Source organism: Notolabrus celidotus, chromosome 11 (genome assembly GCF_009762535.1).
Source record: "Notolabrus celidotus isolate fNotCel1 chromosome 11, fNotCel1.pri, whole genome shotgun sequence".
NCBI lineage: Eukaryota > Metazoa > Chordata > Actinopteri > Labriformes > Labridae > Notolabrus > Notolabrus celidotus.
Genome location: NC_048282.1, coordinates 15,830,894 through 15,853,056, shown reverse-complemented (window position 1 = coordinate 15,853,056; position 22,163 = coordinate 15,830,894). Strand labels below are relative to the sequence as shown.

The 22,163-nt window shown below is 39.8% G+C and overlaps 1 protein-coding gene across 2 annotated transcripts in view; it reads left to right on the top strand.

Moving 5' to 3' along the window:
• Positions 1-9,515: 9,515 nt before the first annotated feature.
• Positions 9,516-22,163, top strand: part of LOC117821874 (neural cell adhesion molecule L1-like protein) — a 59,313-nt gene continuing 46,665 nt past the window's right edge. The window contains exon 1 of one of the 2 annotated variants that reach the window (XM_034696418.1): positions 9,516-9,963. The gene's annotated coding sequence lies outside the window, so the exon portion shown is untranslated. The remainder of the gene's footprint in view (positions 9,964-22,163) is intronic. The other variant, XM_034696417.1, reaches the window with a different exon arrangement.

Here is a 22,163-nt window from a genome sequence, read left to right as displayed (position 1 = left end):
GCTGCCTGGTCCTGTAGCACGCCTTCTTAAATGAAATGTTTGCCTCCTTCATGAGAAAACGAGGCAGTTGGGAGTTGTGTTTGCTTTCATTTTGAGAGCATTAGAGGCTTATACGTGAGTGAACCCTGCAGTATAATGGAACAAACAACAGAGATGTCACCCAAGTGGGTTCTCTCCCATACTTTTCCTCTCCAGAGAGGGGCTCCTCCACATAATCACACATCATGGATGTTCAGTGAGCATGCAGCCCTGTTGCTGCTGGCATTTGTTTTCACACATTGTTCTCAAGAGCTCAATGAAAAGATCTATCCTGGGTGATTGGGATTTGGATATATCAAGGTCCAGGGTGCAGACCGCAATATAGATTTTCAATAGTCTCTTCCTAATGAATGTTTTCACTCTTTTCTTGTCGATGACCCAATGATCCCCCGCGCTTAGAATACATTAAAAGCAACAAAAATATTATCTTATGCTTAAAACAAACATCTGATATTATGTCTAAAGATGTGCTTTAGTTGCAATTAGACCCAGACATCAACACGACATGCAGAACACAAAACGGTCCCATCAGCGCACTCAAGAAAGTGCAAATACACAATCAACCCCAACAGCTGGTAACAAACAGCCACTCTGCACTTCCCAAGTGTTAACTTGCACATTTGTTGGTGACAAATGATGCAGAAATAGTGTGTAAAGACAATGTTTTCTCATTACGGCGTCCTCAAACAGCGGTAGATCTGCTTGGCTCTCAGATTTTCATGGATGATCATTAGCTGGTTAAGGGTGAACACATCTGTTTCCCGATGCCTTTCCCCCAGCGCAGCATTCAGGGTGTCAAACACATGAATTATTCAAACATCTTGATTAACATCGTGGATCCCTCAATGGTCAACATGCTGACTTATGAGCATACATAGAATGGGAAATCTATGTTACGAGTTTATGCAGGGTCAGACATAGCATGTTCAGGGCCCTAAGCAATGTTTCAAACCCCGACCCCCTTTTACCAAAATCTTATACTAATCTATTGTTAAAAAAACAGTTTATTAAAAGAAAATAAGCAAAGATATAAGTGAGACATTATATATAGAAAGCAGCTGTTATAGAGAAATAGAACACTTCCATGATGATTCACCTATGTAGTACACCTCTTATTCCATGGCTAATAAATCTAATTTGACACAATATATAGATTTCAGAATGATTTAACTGATTTTAAAATGTTTGTATTACCGCTATTGAAATGCACTCTGCTAGACTAACAATTAGATATGCATCCATAGCAACAGTTTACGCTGACTTCCTAAAATCCGTTAACTTAGCTGTTGTTTCTTATATTAAAGGTGACATATCACGCTTTTTTCATCAATATATATTGGTCTAAGAGGTCCCCAAAACATGTCTTTAAAGTTTATGCTCAAAAAAACACTTTGAAATCAGATTTTGGTCTGCCTGAAGAACCCTCTTCTTCAGTCCTCCTCAGAACACTCTGTTTTCCCTCTGACCACGCCTCCTCAGGAAGTGGATGTGCCCTCGGCTGTCCAGCACGTTGATCTAATGTTTACATGTTGGCTGAATATACACGGCTGCTCACAGATAGCGTTACTTCAACCCTCTGAATCTGATCCAGAATCTGATCCTGACGGAGAGGCGCCTGTAGCAGGACCTTTCTGAACCATTGGTCACAGATTTTGTGTTTCTTGTTGTTTTATTTATCAGTATGTCGACGTGTGTCTTGGTACAAAGCTACAAAAATGTAGCTATGTGGCTATGCTAACTAGTGCTAGCACTTATCCATGATAAATAAAAATCATCCACTAGATCTTCAAATCTGCAGACGTGGGGAGTAAAACCAACCTCTACCAGAAAGGCAGCGGGACCTTTCTGAAGGATTGGTCACAGATTTAGTGTTTCTTGTTGTTTTATTTATCAGTATGTCGACGTGTGTCTTGGTACACAGCTACAGCTACAGCTACAGCTACGACATGTAGCTATGTAGCTATGCTAACTAGTGCTAGCACTTATCCATGATAAATAAAAATCATCCACTAGATCTTCAAATCTGCAGACGTGGGGAGTAAAACCGACCTTTGTGTTTATTAAGACAGCCTACAACTAGCATGCCTCCCTCCTAAGCTCCTTGTTAGCACACATTTGTGCAGGTAATGAAAAACGGGGGAGGGATTCAGTATTATTTTATACAGTCTATAATAATAATAATAATAATAATAATAATAATATGAGCTGAACAAGCTCCGAGCTCTGACTCCGTGACAGACCGGATATTGTTGTGACGTAACAAAAACACGGAAGTCTGAAACGGCTCGTTTCACACACATTTACAGAAAGGTGGAGAAATCAAAACAGGGGCAGAATGGATTTTTTTCATTCTCGGGGGGTTTGTAGACATGCCAGGGACACATATTTCAGGTAAAGAACCATTAAAAAGTCATGATATGTCACCTTTAAACTGAACATTTCCACTGATAGTGAAGTAACTAAGCTTCTGTAGAAACTCTTTTTATTTTTAATTCAAATCTTAAAACATTGCACTATCCTCAACATGGTCTCTTCTTCATGTGCCTTGCCTTCTCCTGTTTTTACTCAAGATTTCCCTGTCATATAGACTTTTTTGTGTCTTTTAATCTTGCCTACTTTTTCCTCCGGTTCTCATTTCCTCTTTTTTACCCTCAAGCAAACAAACCATCGTCAAATTCACCGGACTTCTTTCTGAGCACTGACATGATAAAAGCCAATCCCTGGCACAGTCTGTCATTGAAAGAGAGCAGACCTCAGAATGCCACGATTAACCAATCAGGATCAAGTATGGAACTCGGCTGCGTAATACTCGTTAATAAAGAACAACAAAAGATGTGTGCCATCTTCCACTCTTACTTCACAAATGGACGTTTAAGATTTATTGATTCAATAAGCTTCTGCTTTTAGCATTTATCTGTTATAGAGTCCATTAGTTATTATCATTAGGTCTAATTGTTAGGTCTAGGATTGTTCTCTTTTTGGATGGTGCTGCATTAGCAGTAATCCAGGCATTGTGCCAGACTGTTGTGGTGAAAAGGAAGCTGAGCCTGAAGCAAAAGCTTTTGATTTACTAGTCATTCTACATTCCAACCCACACCTATAGTTATGAGCTTTGGGTAGTGACTGAAAGAAAGAGATTGCGGACACAAGCGGCTGAAATGATTTTCCTCTGAAGGGTGGATGGGCTCAGCATTGGAGGTAGAGTCAAGAGCTCGGACATCCTGAGGGAGTTTGGATTAAAGCCAGTTGAGATGGTTCTGGCATTTGATTAGAATGCCTCCTGCAGAGGTTTTCCGGGCACGTCCAACCGGGAGCAGACCCAGGGGTGGACCCAGAGCTTGCTTGAGGGATTATATAGTCTATCTAGCATGGGGATGCCTCAGGGGGTCCCAAGAGGAGCTGGAAAATGTTGCAGGGGAGAGGGATGTCTGAGCTGACTTGCTTGGCCTGCTGCCACTATGACCCGACCATGGACAGGCAGAAGTCAATGGATGGATAGATTGATGCATATGTTTGGATGTATCGGTCCCAGGTAGCTGACTGGTGAACATAAAGGACACTTATAGCTTTAATGGTGCCTTATTATTCTTATGAAGTCCTGCTTTTGTTTGGAGCTGTACTGATTTCATTGAAAAAACACACAGTTGAGTCATGTGACCTCAGGTTTACTGAGCTAGATTACATTAATTGTAAATGTTTAAACAGCAGTCCCATTGCTCTACATTAGGATTCAAACACATGACAAATACTGAGTTTGTGCTCCTGAAAGTTATACTTCTGCACTGATTGTGTATAGACTTTACAAACTCAAACCCATTATGATAGTGATCTTTTATTCATATGCATATTCAGTCATTTTTAATAATCAAGCAGAAAAGGCTTTATGTTAAAGGTTAGACAAACTAAAGTTTTGACACACAATACAGCATTACATCAATATGCCCTTATTTGCATGTCAACTAGACAAATACATTTTTCAGCATAACAAAGTCAGGCGAGAGTATACAAACACACATTTGTACCCACACATTTACAGTATGCCCAACGGAGAGCAGAGAACAACACAACAAAACATGAATGCAGTCCTTAGTCACATATTCCCAGTGTGCACGTGTATTAACGTCATTTAACATTTCAATTTAAATATCCCCCTCGGGCAACAATAGTCTACCAAGCTGCTTTTAACACTGCTAAGTAGTGATGATGTAACATCTCTTATTCTACTGCAACACTGATATCACACACATTCTCAGACATACTCGCCCCCCCCTGGGTCTTGAGTCAATAAATGAAGGCACCTGGTTTTGAATGCACTTATCGTTCAACATTTATTCCCAGTCCATCTTCATTTAGCACCCATCGTGTTATTGTTATCTTGTTGGGTAGCAAATATGAGATAATCGATTGCTAACACAACTGAAATGTTGCTTTTGAAGTTCTCGTTTGAGTCCTCCCAATGCAGTCAGTCATTATAACACGCATGCAGTATAAGCATTTCTCCTCCACAATGAAAAGCATTATGTGTTCTCTGAAGCACTCTTCCCCTGAGAGAGCATTGCTCAGCAAAGCTTTGTCTTCTCGCTTTTCACATCCCTTTCTTCACTCTGACACTCTTATGACACAGTAAAGTAAGGTTCATCAAATCAGATCCCGACTGTTTTCCGCCAGTGGATGCAGAGAGAGATCTGGCATCTTCAGGTCAACGTGCTCACATGCTGGGCTTCAATATAAAGCAGCTCATAATTGGATGATTTTATACAGTGAGCAGTAGTTCAGCCTTGTATTAAAGCTAATCCTTGAAGCGCTGCTAATATTCACACTCTGATGATAGCCTTGCAATGGCAAAAGGACAGTCAGTCAAAAGCAGATGGCAGTGCAAAATTCCTTTGAAATGTTGGCTATTGAGCATCAGAAACCTCAGTAGGTGTGAACCATAGAATTCTAATTTCATCTTAACAATTTTTTTACTGAGTTCATTTCATTTGCATTCTGGACAGATTTCTGTCATCTAAAGGCAGGACAAGACTCCCTCATATAAATAACATGCTTTAATCACTGATGCACTTCACAGTTCTTTTATATATATATATAAATTAAGTGTTAGAATAACAGGAGCCTACATCAATCATATATCACACCTACTTTGTCAACTTTTGTATGGACTTAAATGTTCCCTTTATTCTCGAAAATTAAGAATGTAGAAATGAAGTATTGCATTTTCTTAACTTAACTTGTTCTTTGTTGCATCCTCTAAGACATATCTAAAGTTAAGTCCCACAGTGAGGAGGGCTGGAAATGTTAAATTGAGCATTTCAAAATAAGTGTTTTCTGGTCAGGCTGACACATTCCTAAGGACACAAATTGTTCAGTGAAGGTAATCCAAGTTCACTTCTTTTCCAGCAGGGTGAAAGGCCTGGGAGCCTCAGCACTTTAAAAATTTGACAGCCAATGAAATACTTTTTTTTTTTGGATGAACAGTGCAATATTCCCTTTAACTGCAAGGTCAGTGAATTGATATATTATGTAAAAACACGTCTACCTGGATGGCTGAGTTAACTTCACCGACAGCAGTGTGGAAATGCAAGCATACTCAGAGGCTCCCTCTGGTGTTTAACTCCAATAAATAAAATACTACATGTCAGCAGCAGTCCCTGCAGTAGAGACTTCAGAAGAATATTTCTTGCTTAACGTAGCAAGTGCAGAATTCTCTCCTATCTTCCTCCTTTTGCCAAGAACGAAACACTAAGCAACTGTTTTGGTGCAGTTTCACTCCAATTGACAGAATACTGTTTCATGCTTAAATGCACCTTAGAAAAAGGACACTGCATTTCTACTGCATGAGATAAACACTGTGATATAAGTTCAGCATGGTGCTCAAAATTGCCTTCTATTTATTACATTCCAACAGAAATGTGGACCTTTAGTGATACTTATTTCGATCTATCAGTCAAATATCATTTCTAGAGAAGATGACATAAAAAAATGATGATTGAATGTGGATGATAAACACAAACAGGAGAAGACAAAATGTTGAAATTGCTTCACAGTTTCTGATCTCCAGACAGTAAAGTCTGTGAAAGTACTATTTCTGGCTCGTTTTGCTGCTTCCCTGCCGTGCAAGGCCATTTGTGATGTCACTAGGGGGCATTGTTATACCACAGGAGGAATGATACACCACCTATAAAACATACATCTGTTACCATGGCAACCAGATTATCTGCACACCCTGCTCTGTGGGGAATTTTTTTTTTCATTTTTTTCTCTGTAGAACAAATACACAGAGGGTAAAGGTCAATGTGAGCTAGATTAGAGCTGTACATATTGATAAAAACAAATTGCGATGAGTTTTCAGACTCAACAGTGGAATACAGAGGGTTCAATTTGGGCAAATCGTTGTTTCTCCCCATAGGCAGGAGCTACTTCTATACTAACACTCAAACATATAGAGGAATCTATAGAGTTCACTTATCGGCAGTGAAGTGCTCCAAGCAATAGGAAAACACAACTTGAGGTCAAGATTACAGGTCAGCACAGCACAATGACCCTATAAAGGATGAAGATGTGAAATCTCCAAGCCTGGTCGTGGTCTCTCTTTCTTTGTACAGAGGGCAATGTCAAGGTTCAGGACACAGTGTTCACTGCTGGTTCAAGTGGTAATTGGAATGCAAGCTCTCTCTTGATAGCCTTACAATTAAGTGTGGACCCTGTGGGAACAGAGCATGGCAAGGGCAACCTAAGAGTGAAGAGCTGTGTTTATGGTCCAAACATGGTGGCTGGAGGCTCTGTGTTTAAGTGTATTCGTAAATCCCCAAAGCCTTAAATTCAATTTGAAGTCTAACAAGGCTAATTAATATATAATAGGATTTTTACCCTCTGACAACAATGTCTCAACAACTCTGGTGTAAAACACAAGTTTTATGTTGAACACTAAAAGCAAACTATCAAACTTTGTTGGACTGTCTTTTCTAATATCAACAATTTAATGCATTTTTAAAGTTGCATTCATATTTTGTAGCAATAGTGATGCACACAAACCACCAGTTTACTGATGGGCCTTGCCACAATGATGCATTTCAGACCTAGCCATGCTGTAAAAGTATGCCTGCAATTAAATTCTCAAATTGATAGTCCAACGGGAAGTCTTTGTCAATAAAAGGTCTTTTCTGTAGGAGTGTACAGGAGAGGAGGTGCCCTCTTTCACTCTGTGATTTAGTCATCTGATGACAGTGTTGGTGAGAAAGACTTGCACACAGAATGCCTGGTTTGCTGTGTGGAGATGAGTCTAGATGCTAAACATGTTGTATTTATCACCAATTGGGTTTTATTCAAGGTCTGGGAATCATTCAGCCACAGCTCTTTGACCTGCAACTGGTTTGTCACTGTTACACAAAAGAACAGTAAAGAAAATAATTATGAAAACCGTTTAAAAATATATTTATTTGTCATATGATTGCTAATTAAAACGCTGAAGTGGGATTTTATTACTGATTAAAACAAGTACAGTCTTAAAAACAACATATTGTACAAAGGGGGTTTTCCTTTTCTTTTTGGGGTGTCCTGTATTTTGATAGGACATCTTCAGGGAGACAAGAAATGTGGAGCGGAGGATGACATGCACCAAATAATTTCAGGACCAGGAAATGATCCTGTGATCAATGCGACCAGGACATGGAGCCCCTGCTCTACCATTGAAGCCAAACCAGCATCAACAAGAGGGTTTTATTCCAAAGTCTGGATGTTTTAGAAGTCAAATAAATTCAGCATTTATAAATTAGAAGCCAGAAAACAGTTTTTTTCTATTTATCTTTTCTCTTTTGAAAAGTGTGGTCAATTAATTTTGGGTTATAATAAGTTATTCAGTAATGGCTTGTGTACTATTATCCTTAAACTTGCAACTGCATGCTGACCTAAGTTTGCAGATAATTAAAGCTGCTCATGTGGTCAAATGTTCTGGGTTTGTATTATCAAATGTTCGTGTTCTTGTTTATTTCAAAGATGGCCGTCCTTCCAAACACCTGTTCTACACATTCCTTCAGAAACTTGAACAAACACTTCAGGTAACAGAATTGTTTTACTCCAGGACTGTAAAAAGCACAACACACTTTTCATTCTTGCTCAATGTTTGTTCACCCACTAAGCTGATATGCTGCTCTCTTGCAGCTGAAGTATGAAAGTGAACTCAGAAGGGTGTGTCACAGAACAAGCACCAGACAAGCTCTATGTGGTATCACCTACTCACGCTGAGTGTGCATGAGGGAAAGCTATTGAACTTTTCCATTTAAATTAAGCTATTTTTAACATGTCACCTTTAAATTTGAGTGAGTCAATACAATAGAGAAGGGTAAAGTAATTCAGCAGTCATTTATCCTCTTCAGGACCTTGGAAAGGGCAATTACCTGCATGAATGAACTGTGATTGTCATACAAAATCACAAATAACAAATGTACCTGATATTTTTAGGGAGGCTCAGTTGTGTTTTTGCCCATCAGAAGTAGCAGTTAGCTGGCAAGGGTGTCCTTGTGGGGGGTAAGAAGGACTTACTACCTCGGGTACCTTCAGAGGAAGAGGCTCTGGATGGACCTGAAATGAAAATGTAATTTGTATTTTAATTATTTTCTCTCTCAAAGTTATTACTGTTATACATTAATTATAGACCTATTTTAAAGTATTTATCTCAAAATATATGGAGTCTCTCCCTCTCTGGGGTTAATACATAATAGTCATTGGCTGTATAAAGTTAAAAAGCAAAAATAATTCTTTGACTGAATGACTGAAATCTTAAAGGACTTTTATTCATGAGGACTGATTAAACCATACAATCTCTGAAAGTGGATGGAGAAACCTGTTAAATGCTTAAACCCGGTTCAAATCCCAGAAAGGTGCAAGTTTTAGGTCTATAGTTTAAGCTAGTGTAATGCCGTAACTTGTTTAAGTATCTCTTTGGAACCATTAAACTTCAACAGCGTTAACTAGATACTTAATTTAATCATACTTGAGGGCTGTGGGGAAGAAAGAGCACGGGACAACTTCTACTGTGCATTGTGATGCCTTTAATGACCCTTCAGCAAACTCGGACAAAAGCACACCAAACTCATGACACCTTTACTTCACATCAAAACCATATCACCCTGAGCAACCTGCAATATATGAAATAGAAGTCTTTTGAACTCCATTAAAGAACTCAATGATACAAATAAAATTACAATTAAATAAGATGACACTTAAAATAAATCTCATCTTACACTAGTCAATTAAAATTCAATTACACATTTTTTCTCAGCATTGAAAATATATTTTTATAGACTATAAACTGAATAGTTTTACTGTACCTTGCTTGTATCTTAAGAGTGACAAGAGAGTGCTGAGATAACTTTTGTGAAAGAGTTAGGCCCAATATGGTATCTTCACCTTGGACCCAGACTTCCTGGAGACGCCCCTGTTAGCAGCTAAACTATGGGGAAAAGTGATGATGCCGCTCGCGCGCTTTAGACTTTTACCGTGACTGACATGCGGCACGCGCGCGGGCGCACACACGCGTACTGAAAAATGTCCCGACGCTTTGTATACGGCACATATAGCAAAGTCTGTGGTTGCATTCCGGTTATAGTATATGACAGCAGTCATTCCACACGCGGAGTCAGTGCGTGTCCTTTGACCCCCCTCGTTTCTAAAATAGAGATACGACCTTGTGGAGACTTGAGTCATAGTTGCAGTTGTTGATTGCGCTTTTTGGCCGTCCGTCAAAGACTTTCTCACGTTGGGCGTCTGAGGCAAAAAAGCCAGCAAGATTTGACATGCTTGTCACTTCATCAGCACTTACTTTTTCCGCGGAATAAAAGTTGCCTCAACTTTTGGACACCTTGAACCTCTGAGGGATTTGAAGAAGAAACTTTGCAGACGTTTCATCAGTTGCGCTTCTTTTGGGTAAGTTCAAGAATCAGGAATCAAGAATCAAGAAATCTTTATTGCCGAGTAAGCGTGCACACACATGGAATTTGACGTGGTGAATGGAACACTGGTACTTAACAACAAGACAGTAAGGACAATAAATACATAAACCTAAAAACTAACCTTAAACATTCTACATAAAAATACTATCTGTACAAAGAAAGGTGTAGAAGTACTTTTAAGACATAAATAAATGAATTTACCTAAGCCAGAGTTCAAATTTTAGTAGATGAATATAATAATAAAATATGTTACAGAATACATTACAATATTAAACGTGGTTGTTGAGATATTGTACTGGATGTGATGTATCACAGGAGTCTTTAGTGTTTTACAGTTTGATTGTTCATGAGGGAAGAAGTTACTACTCCTGTCAAAGTTTGTGACAGAAGAATGCCGAGATATTAGTGTAAGAGGTCTGCTTTATCTTAGGTTGGACAAGTTAGTTTCAAGTCAGAACAAGCAAGAGCCATCAGTCATACCTGAGCATCACACAGAACAGGTCCTATTTATCACGTTAAACCAGGTAAAGACTTTTACCTGAGCGTAATGTGGTTCCTGTGGTGCTCAGAGGCAAAACAATCAAAAGGAGAACAGTAGGACTTCACAGGCAGATTATTGAAGAAAAAGACTCAGAGCTGACAGTGAATACTAAGACAAAGTCTGGGACAAAACGCTTCTACAAGTCTTGCTTCTTTATGTCATTTATTGTCTCTCTGAAGATAATTAGCTACAGCCTTCCTCCAGAGATTAGCATTTTTATGTGCATACTGTTGTTTTGTTCTTATTACATAATTGCAAAACATTTCCCCATTATTTCACAAATCAGCTGTGTTTTATAATAATTATCTCTTTCATGTCTTTTACATTTACTGTTCATCTATTGACAGCATAATTCTGCTATTATTCTTAATGGATTTGAGTGAATTATGCATTTTCACCCCCTCTGTGATTTTCCTCAGCAGTGTTTAAAGACGTCTCCCAGTGAGACTACTTTCAAAATCATTGCAGATTTTGTGCAACTTTAACCTTAAAAGGTCTTGTTGGTTATGGTTGAGTTGTTTCATTTGATTCCATTTCCTCAAATGGAGCAAAAAGTATCAGTACATTCCCTAAAGCTGATAAAATGTGAATGTTATTCGGAGTTAAGGTTTTCATTTACCTTTTCTATGTATGACTTACAGATTTCCAGATTTTTCAAAGATGGGTGATTTTCCAGCTCATTTGTGTTAAACTCACTTGCTCCCTTGCGTTCTCCCTCTTCCCGTAGTCAGAGCCCTTTACGTGAATGCAAATGCTTTACAGTGAGATCACATCTCTCTGCGTCTGTTCTTCTGTCCGGACACTCAGAGAGTGAAGAGGAGTGTTGGCTGCAGAGTTGCTCAGAGCTTTGGCCACACTCAGTCCTGTGAAGGCGGCCCATTCAGGCCCCTGCAGCTTTGTCATAGCCAAATGGGTCGAGTCTCTCTCTCTTTGTGTGACCCAACTTGACTGAAATGTGGTAATTGGGGGAGTCCTGGGATCCTCAGCTCCCTGTGGTGTGGTGTTGGCTAGCCTCTCAATGAATTAATTTACAGTACAGCAAGTTTTTACATGAGAAACAGGTCAGCTTTTAATCCAAACTTTGAAAAACAACCAGTTATGTGTTTACTCAGGCATGATTGGCTCTCTCTCTCTTTCAGATACTCTGGCTTTCAAATCCACAAGGTCATGTTGTCTTGCATTACAGCAGTGATGGAATATTACATTTAAAGTTGCTCTACAGAACAAAGGAATATTTAGTTGACTAAAAATGTCTGGGTAGCAGTTTTTTATTATTAATTAATATTGTGAGTTTGAGCTGATCAAATAGGAAGGTTCCTGATTGTATTTATTGTCATCTTGATGAATAGCTATCTTTGCATTCTGGGGGATATAAAGTTCTATAACGAAGTGTTTTGTCTGTATAATGTTAGACAGTGAAAAATGTCCTCCACATTTACCCCAAAACAAAAAATGATTTCCTTACATGCTGTGTTTTGTGTGACAAACAGTCCACGATCAAAAGATATCCACTTTGCTGTCATGTATCACAAAAAAAAATCATTACATCCTTTATTCTGGGAAAGCAACTGTTTGGCAAAGTGACTAAAAACTATTCAGAAACCAAACACCTGCCTATTGATTTTTTTTTCTTTTTCCTGTTGGAGCTCTGCTTGAATTGTGTAGTCCACTGAAAAGACACAGTCATTTCTAGCTGTGCCTTTTTCAGTGTGCAGTTTTAATTCATTCTTCTTCTCTGAAAATCACCTTGTGGTGCTGCTTGTTTTGTCTAAGGGATTCTCCATAGAATTAGATTGAATCTTCCAAGTCCATTGCTCACGGCATTTGCTGGCTTATTAGAGGCACAGAAAGGATGATAAATTCTAAATGTCAGAAGGCGAGTGGTTTGTCTGAGTGCACTTCTTATGAAGCAAGTGCTTCAGTGTAAACTGACAGCGGATTCATGCTGGAAATGTCATAATGCTTTGACACCATGAAATGGAAATCAAAACTTTCCCGGGCAAATAGCTCCCCAGTGGCAACAATGAGAGAACATAAAAGTAAGTGTTCCAGTAAATCTTTGTTCTGCCTCCTCAGAGGTTGTACACAGCTTGAGTCTGGGACAGGTATACCAAGCATGTGTCACCACTTGCCAAGCCTGCCGGTCTCCACCTACTTTGTATGTCTTCCAGAGAAAATTACGCTTCTTAGGAACTTCTCTAATTGTATAATTGAAGCCTGTCAGACTGGTTTTTACTATACTTACTCACTAATGCAGCTGTATAGGTCAAAGCAGTGCTTTACAGATGTGGCATAGTGACAAAAACATCCTCAAACACAGACATTTTGGTGCATAAGTATCATACAATTACTGGATTATCAGGACATTTTACAACATGGCATATTCACCCAATATTCTGTTTTTCGTAAATGGGTCATAAATGAGTCTAAAATGCTGCCAAACGTGTCAAGACTGAACATAAAACATATTTAGCTGCTGTCAGCATCTGAGCTGCTCAGTGTTATCCATTAGAAGAATCACAGCAGTGTAAGAGCCTTACAAAGCAGGGGGCGAGTTTCTCAGCCACTTAATCTGAGACAAGCTTGGGGGAGTAAAACTCAGTCACTCGTGCCAACAGCATTATAGTAACAACATGCAGCCACTAGTGAGTCACAAATAACATCGTTCCTTTGTTACTTTCAGAGGGTTCAGATGGTGAAATCAGAGTGTTTCAATCAGGGGAGACAAGGTAATGAATAGCAGATAGATATTTACTTTACAGAGATGATGTTAAAGTGAGTCATTGTTAGAGTTTATTTGGAACTTGAACTCTTCAGGGAGATAGGGTGATTGAGGGGTGTTTGCCATGAGTGGCACCAAAATCTGCCCCGCCTGGTCTAGATACTGGTTGTAGAGTTGTTGGCTCATGATTTAGTCTGAGGCTGATGAAAACTGAAGAAACTGTAAAGACTGAACAGTTGTTGGGAGATGGTTGATGAAGCTGAAGAAGCTGATGAAACTGCAAAGACAGGGCAGTGATGGGTGGATTGCTGGTTATGTCATCTAAGGCTAACATCGGACTTCCACCAGGTCAGTGTACGGTCCGTATCTGATCCACTGCGGTCCAGCATCGTGCTCTGTGGTCCGTCAACACCCACTGGTTGCGTTTTCAGAACGCAGCACGGAGCAGGGCCGCTGGACACCTGGAGTCATGTGACCAAGGTTTTCCCGCAGTAATTACTGACTCCTCTCCTCATCCATGTTGTCTTTATGGCCTCTGAAAACCTCAAACCTGTTGACTCCAGGTCTGGCTCCGCTCATCATGGCGGTTTGTTGTCATAATTAAGTGAAAACAATCTGGTGACAACACGGAGTGTTTTATACTATTCTATAACTGGATGTTTTAATTTTGTTTTGGTGCCTGACTTCCTTTCCCGCTTGATCTTCTCTCTTGAGATTTATGCATTGTGCTCCGGCATCTTGCAAAAACAGAAGTCTGGCTTATCTGATCTGGAGGGCTCTGGTGTGCTGGATCAGAGACGGAGCTGGAACGCAAAGGAGCGGATCCAGTGGAAGTTAGCACATCGACTAGAATAGAAACCTGTCAACTCTGGTGCCATGATAGAGCAGAGACAGACCAGACCCGGATCCGGTGGAATTTGGCCTTAATGAAGCCAGTGAAACTTTAGAAGGCTGGGTGTTGATGGGGAGGTGGAGGGTCACATGTAGCAAATGTATGAAGTGGAGGAAGCGAAAGTCATACTTAAAACAGACAGCAACAATATGATATGTTGACAGGGTTGCTGGGTTGTTGCATAGATGTGACCAGGTGATGAGACCAGCTTCAGGAAATATAAGTGAGCATGTGTGAAGGAGTGATTGCACAATGAATTAAGTGAAGTGAACAATGAATCAGCATGCTGGATCTAGTCTTCCTGGCTGAAATCACTAAAGCTTCATTTGCTGTTAGTCACAACAAATCAATCTCTGTGATGGAGCTTTATCGAAAAAGCGGACGCGTTTGGGAATTCTCTTAAAATTAGAAAGCAAAGAAAAGGGTGCAAACTCATATGAAGTCAAAACAGTTTATATACCATCAAGTCATAACATCAAAAAAGGCAGTTCGCTTTTTAGTACACGGTAATAACACATTAGTCAGTTAGTATGGAGGCACAAGATGCCAAATACGTTAATGTACAAAGCTCCTAATTGCAGCAGGAACAAACATAATCTAAATGAGTTACCACCAACACAATGACACTCATTCATATATTGCTCCACTCAATCTGTGGCAAACAAAACCACAAGGATGCTATTTACGTTGGAAATGGCAGCAAAATAACTTCTCCGCAGGGCAAAGAATGATTAAAAAAGAAATGTGACTGTGATAGAGAGAGGCCCAATACTCACATCTTTTACATATCAATAGACCCATAGAAGGGATTCATGTGGATTAACTGTTTAAGCAGTTTTAAGAAAATAATCTGCAAATACTGCATACGTGAATAAATTTAGCAGTCTGCGTACTTAGGAATTTGAGATAACAGCTGTCAGAAACATAGTGCCACACTCTGTCTGCGCATGTTTAAATGGGCAAGCTGAAATTGACCCAGCATCTTCTTTTTGTAATAGTCCCAGCACAAAAATACCATCTATCACCTGCAACAGAGAACAAAACTAAAAGTTATGGATAGAAAGAGAATCTGATCTCAAGCAGAATTTCTGTGTTTGATAAAGAATAGCAGGTGGTTCGTCTGTGTCGTTCCCATGCTCTTTCCTGCTGTGAGTGTTAGCTGGGGTAGTAGTTCCCTGCCTCTGTGCCATAAAAGGACATGCAGGCATCCCTTCTCCACTTCTCGCTCAATAATTTAATGACGCTTGGGTGGCTTTGATCAGAAAGTGGCCATGAAAGAGAAACTAAATGGCTGGAGCACTGATGTGTGTGTTTGGCAAGGGGGAATTTATTGCTCTCCTCCGAGGAGAGCCAGTCCACATTTGGAATGCTTGTGAAATATTTACAGGAGTCACTGACACAGGAACTTACCGCCATCAACGCTGTGGTTTAAAATAGAGGGATCAATGTCAGAAACTGATTGTATCTTCACACTGTCAGTCTTGTCTGTCCTTTTACGTATGCTGACAGTTTTGTTAGCATCAAACATTCACCCGATGAAGGGCTTTAGCTTGTATCCTGTGGACATGTTTTCAAGTAAATCTTTCCAGCGTGGATTCCAGCAGTCTCGTTACCATGGTGCCTGGCTTTCTGCCTCTCAGCTCTGGCATGTCCTAACAACCAAGAGCAAAGGTCACGACCGCTCCAGCCGACAACTGTTTGGTGAAATAAACGCCCCTCACAGGGGGCACAAATAACTTTGCACTCTGTCTGAATTGGAGGATCTGAAGTTTCTCGGTCAAGCACAAGAGGACAGGGATGATCTGGCTCAGAGGGCGATCACACATGCTGTCCTCAGACATCCTTCACCCCTTAAGCTGTACTTTCAGGACCTTCAGATTCCTCATGCAGCAAGTGAGGAACATGCTTTGCTGGCACTTGAAATGCTCTTCATGACATCCATCTGGACGCCTTCTTTTGAACAGTGCCCTCACTGTTAAGTTCCCCCTTTTCAGGACAACGCATACTTTGAGACAGAAACACAATAATAAGACGTGACATATACAGCACATCGCCTTGTTGACAGTGACAGAATGTCCGGGTTACCAGAATATGAAGTAAACATCCTCTCTGCGTGTGCCCACCTCCTGCAGATTTCCCAATGCATTATTCCAAATTCTATTTTCTTTTGGCCCTGAAACCTGTGGAGAGGGGAGAACTTTAGATAGGCTCTTTTAAAATCAAGGCATGTCACGCGATTACCACTAAATCTTTCCCTTCATTAGGCACATGTGTGTGAGAACATGATGACAAGACCTCTCCTGTGTTTGACAGAAGTGAAGAATTTGGGTATGACGCATGGTCTCCATGTTAGTACATGTTCCCCTGCTCCAAGGCTGGGATGATCCACATGTAACAACGATTCTCACCACTAATACCAGACTCAAATAATGACTCGTTAAGTCACCTGCCATGGTGCATTTCCTGTGCATTTTGTGATTTTCAGTTCTGTACATGATAGATTGTTTTGGAGGAAGTTTTAAAATCCTGTTCTTCAGTGATAGAACAGACTTGGAGTGACCATTTACCAGAAGAAAACACTTTCAGTCTATTACTTTAGTTGTATTATATAATTACAGCAGTGTTAAATACACATTCTTAGTCATTATTCATTAGCAGAGTAATAATATTGTAGCTAGTCATATTGAATCCACTGTAACTGCTTATATTGTTGGTTTGTGGAGGTTTTTATTTGCAATTTGTACCTACATTGTAACTACTACTTATAGCAGTTGCATAAAAATGCATCTCTATCAACATAAAAAATGAAATAACTTTCAAACAGATGTTTGTTTGCAGATGCAGTGAACAATCCACTCTAGATAAAACATTTCCCTTGAGCGACAAATGCTAACTCAACTTCTTGGGATGCAACCTAGCGGCGACCTCCGGTCTTAAAATATGAAGCTCATGCGGAAGTCCTAAAATCTGCAGTTCACGGAGCGTTTGCTTGAGGCTGGCTGCAGAAACCACAGTTTAGGTCTGAGTAGCTAATTTCTCTATCTGCACACACTGTACGGGGGTGAATTTTTGTATAACTCAGTATTTTTGAAGATATTAAAATTACAAGTTTTGCCCAAATAAGGGCATGACTTTATTGACAGTTGGGCACCCTGTAGCTGTTAGTGAATAGGCTAAAGGCCCGCCTCTTTACACACACTAGCTCGGACAAAGTTTGGTTGTGTTCAGCATTTCCAATATGGCACCCACTGGTGACTAACTTCATAACAGCGCTCAGGAACAGATGGGTGACGTCACGGATACTACATCCATTTTTTACAGTCTATGGATGCAACCAAAGACCCCTTCATTGCAAGTACATCAGAGGAAAATTGGTATCTTGGTTTCATATCGCTGAAGCAAGCCAGACTGAAGTCCCTGATTAATTGACTATCTAATGTTTAACTGAGACTTACCATAAGGAGATGAATGGACACTATTACTGAGGATGTAATAACAAAAAAATTAAGGCTTTTATGTTGAAATTGACTGCAGATGATTTCACAGATTGCATACAAGTAAATAGAGACTTGAGGTACGATAAAATTAAGGTACCTAAGGAACAGTTACCTAAAAATGGTCCTAAATACTGCAAAACCTTTACCTTTTAAGTTTGAACACCATCAGTTGTCTATCCACCAGTCCAATTCAAACATTTTCATGTATATAGAAATTCAACCATGGCAGCTCTATCTCCAGCAAGTAATGTATTTAGTTATCTCCAGACAGAAATCATTTATTATCTCTTGAATTGGATTTTGATCCCACTACACAAGTGTTGAGTCATGCGCCACAGCCAATAATTATTCCATTGACAAGCAATCTGCTGACTGCTGACTAGATTCAAGAAAAGAATAATGAATAGAAAGAGAAAAAAATGTGACAACTTCAAATGTCTGCACCAGCCAAAAGATATTCGGTAAACTGTGATGTATGACAAGACAAGAACATTTCCAAACTTTCATTTCCAACGATTTGTCAGTTGACTGTTCGATTAATGAATGGAGCTTTTCATCGCAGTTTGTATAATCAAACTGAAGAGTACGAAGGGTTGTTATGTCTGAGTTGTGATTTAATGACCACATGTTAGAAATATCATCTTAAAGGTGTCTTTTATAACCATAAGAAGCAGCTGCCTCCTCAAAGCTTGGCATTTTTCCCCTACAGTGAGTCACAAGTGTTGTACATGCTTGTTTGAATTCCTACAGCGTGTCATGGTGATATGTGTTATTTTATCTTTATCATATTTTGCCCAGTAATCTGAAATCCTCAGCTCTACATTTGATGCACACCATGAGAGGATTAATGATGACCCTTGCACCCTGAGACCATTGATTTTGCTCATCTACTGCTGGTATTCTTAACAACAGGCTCTGAACTGAATGTCTGTCTTTTTGCTGCTGCTGGAATTTGATTCATATGCTAATGAGTTGAATTCCCATGGATTTCTCTCTCCTGTGCCGTAGATATCACCCCAAATCCTCTCTACCTTCCCCCTCCTGCTTTGTTTTTGTCTTTCCTCTCACTCCCTAACTTCCATGCTTTCTCTGGGTCTCAACCTTGCTCAGAATAATCTTACACAGGATGCTTTATATGGTAGCATGCAGTTCTACCTTTTTTCTCTACTGCCTTCAGGCCAAGTAGAGGTTCAGCCAAATCAGCATGCATCTCCTTGCTTCTCTCCAATGCTTCTTTCCAATGAACAGATAAAGAAAGAGGAGGCAGCTGGAAAGCTTCTCTTCATAATGTTTGTGAACACTATCCAGAATTCTTCCACTGTAACTGCCATTTAAAATCCAATAATATGTTGTATCACTGAGATCATACATTTCAGTGGCGTTGTCTGGACATGGACAGGTAACATTTATGAAAACTTGTTTTTAAATGCAATAGATTGTACATGTGAGCCTGACGCCAGAATCACTGTTTATTCTAACCAAGCAGCAACCTCTGATGTTGAAAAACAAAGTCAATACAGAAGTGCAAAAAAAAAAAAGGCTTTCCTCCAGTGACTACTTGAAGCTGGCTTCAAAAACAATGAAACCCCATCAGGGTCCATTTTAAAATGCCCATTTTTACAGCAGATTTAAATGTGTTAACAGGCTGGTACAAAACCTGTGTTGGTGTCTACCTCCTTGCTTTATTATAACAACTGTACAGGGTAGGGATGTACATTTTAAGCATTTTTCCATGATTGATTTTTGGAAATGTTAACAATCCATTATCGATTAATCAATAAAAAAAAAAACATTATTATTCTCATGTCAAAAACAATACCAAATACGTTTTTTCCCCCCTAAATCATATTTTCTACAGCAACAAAATGCATATAACTAACGGGATTGAATACGGGTGCATGTTTAACACTGATTATCAACGATCAGGCTCATACAAATATTCTCCGTGGACATAATCTTATAAAGTGAAAGCTCTTAATACTAACAGAAAAGTACTTCAGACTCACAGTGTCCAGTTTTCTGTCTACTCGTTCTTACTGAGAAAAATAAACATGTGTATTCGGTCAGGTGTCAGCTGGGAGCGCAACCGGGTCATAATCAGTCCAGCTGCAGAAAAGCCCAGACGGCTCTGATGTTGCTGGTCTGCAAACATAGCGTACAAGCAATTCCCACCAGTCTGTTGGCTTTGTATCCAACGGTATGGAAATGCCCTGTGTAAAGTATTCAACCTTCGTGTCCGTGTCGTTGTTGGCAGCAGTTGCGTATTGCTCCTCTTTAAAAAGCGCACATGGTGACCTGACGCACAACCGCAGCCGCCAGACGTGCGTCTCTGCTGTGCGCAACACCTTTAGCCCGCTGAATCACATCGAAACATGCTTTAAAACTTAAAACACCTCCCTGATAGCTGAGTGTAATATGAGACCACATGGTGTTTGTTCCACGTGACGGAAAATTGAATACAAAAATGTGTGTTTCGAGTAATTTCTTAACAATCAATTAATTGATAATCGATTAATTGTGTACATCCCCAGTACAAGGGTTGTTTTTTGTAATAACTCATCCATCTTTAATATATTATGGCTATTTAGAAATAATTACATGTGATGCTGATTTGACTGACAGATGAGTAGCTGTTCTCCAGACAGCAAGGCTAGATCCTCAAGTCCACCTCCTGGTTTCTACATGAGTTGGAGTCAGCATGTCCAAATATGGCGACCACCATATTTGGACTCCTAGAAACCAATGAGTGAAATCACTATGTCTATTAGGGATGGGCATTTCAAGCCGAAATACTATTCCATAATCATTGGCATCTATTTGGCGATAACCCCCCATGCTTTATTGTAGCTCTGTCAAATCAATATTTTTTAAATAGAGCCTTTTCTTAAATTCCATAACGTTCCTCTAAAAATTAAATGAGTAAACGGCAGTAACATCATTTTTAAGCTGTGTTTTTATTAGTAAGTAAAAGGTTTAGGAGTTCCATTCACTGTAATTACCATGTACCCAATACCAAGCACAAATGACAGATGGTCAATGCTGCTGATCTGTCCAACAAGGCTTTGTGTGATGCTGCTGCTCCTAACCAAATGCAGACACATCGTACTTTAAATCTCTGAGTTTTTCATTATTTTCCAAAAAGTTAAAATTCACTGTATTTTCAATGTTTTAAACAAGAAGCAGCATGTTATAAGCCTAATTTTACAGACCTGTAAATGATCAACTGTGCATGACTGGCAGAGGATTCAGGAAGTCCAAAAACTCTGATACATGCCCAAGAAACAAACAAATAGCTATTGTGTTCTTTGAATGGTTGAAATGCAGATCAACATGAAGCTGTGGGTTTGTTGAGGGAAATGTCCTTTCTTTCAGTGCCTTGGATACACTGATTTGAGTGGCTATCACAAGTAGTTGGTAAAATATTTTCTATCTCTTACAAAAAATTTTGTGGTGTGTGTGTGTGTGTGTTGGGCAGGAGGAGCATTAATCATACCTTTGTGTGGGAAAACAAGGTATTTGCTAATTGTTAGTTAGCGGAGTTGCCGGGGGGCTGTTGTACTCCCTGATTTACAGTAAACAGGCTTCCGTTGATTCTTGGCTGTGAATGTGAGAGCAGCCACCCTCAGATTAATCACAGCCTGCCAACATGTTCAGTTTCTGTGCTGAAACATTTATGAACCTGTCCGATGTCTTTGGTTGTTATGTGGCCCACCTGTTCTCAAGCTGTAAGATGTCAAGCAGTGTATCATCTGCATACAGATGGACTGGGCCACCATGACCCTCAGAACTTTTTTCCTTTGCTGTAAGCACCCGCTCTCAAACTTCCGACCCAACACAGTGGAACTCCTAAAACACTCTTTAATGGACCCTTTGAATAGGGAGCACAGACCAGAACAAACACATTCATTCATGATGTTCCAAAAATGCAAATGAAGCAAGGTCCTGACACTTTCACAGGGGTACCCCTGTCATGGGCCTGTGTTCGACAGCAGCGAGGCTATCACTCACATGGGGTAAAGCAAGGTACATCTCCTATGTTAACCGTCCAGAGAGTAATTTAGGCCCACCAAGTTGATGAGTCTCCTCAAGCGCCACTGGCTCAGAGCCATCTCTCTGGAGTAACAGATTAAGGGCAAACCGGGTGAATACAACCTGAAATAGGAAATTAGAGCTCATGAACGGCCTCAGCTGCAGTCAAGTGATGTATTTGTAGAATAACCTTGTCATCACGAGTTACTCTATAGGGAGGACTCTGGTTGTTTTTTTTTTGTGTGGACTCTTCTCTCTGATGAGTATCAGTGGAATATTTCTTCACTACATATTGCAGATGTAAGCCCTTGTCAGAGCTTGCTCACATATAATGATGTTTGATGAATAGTTTTGAGAGTGCACTTTGAGGTGACTCATGAGCCTTATACTCTCTTGACATGTTTCAGCAGATGCTTCTAAAGAAATTGATTGCCAGCTCATCATGACTAGACCAATAAGTCATTTGTTTGTCTGATTAGCTTCTCACAAATTA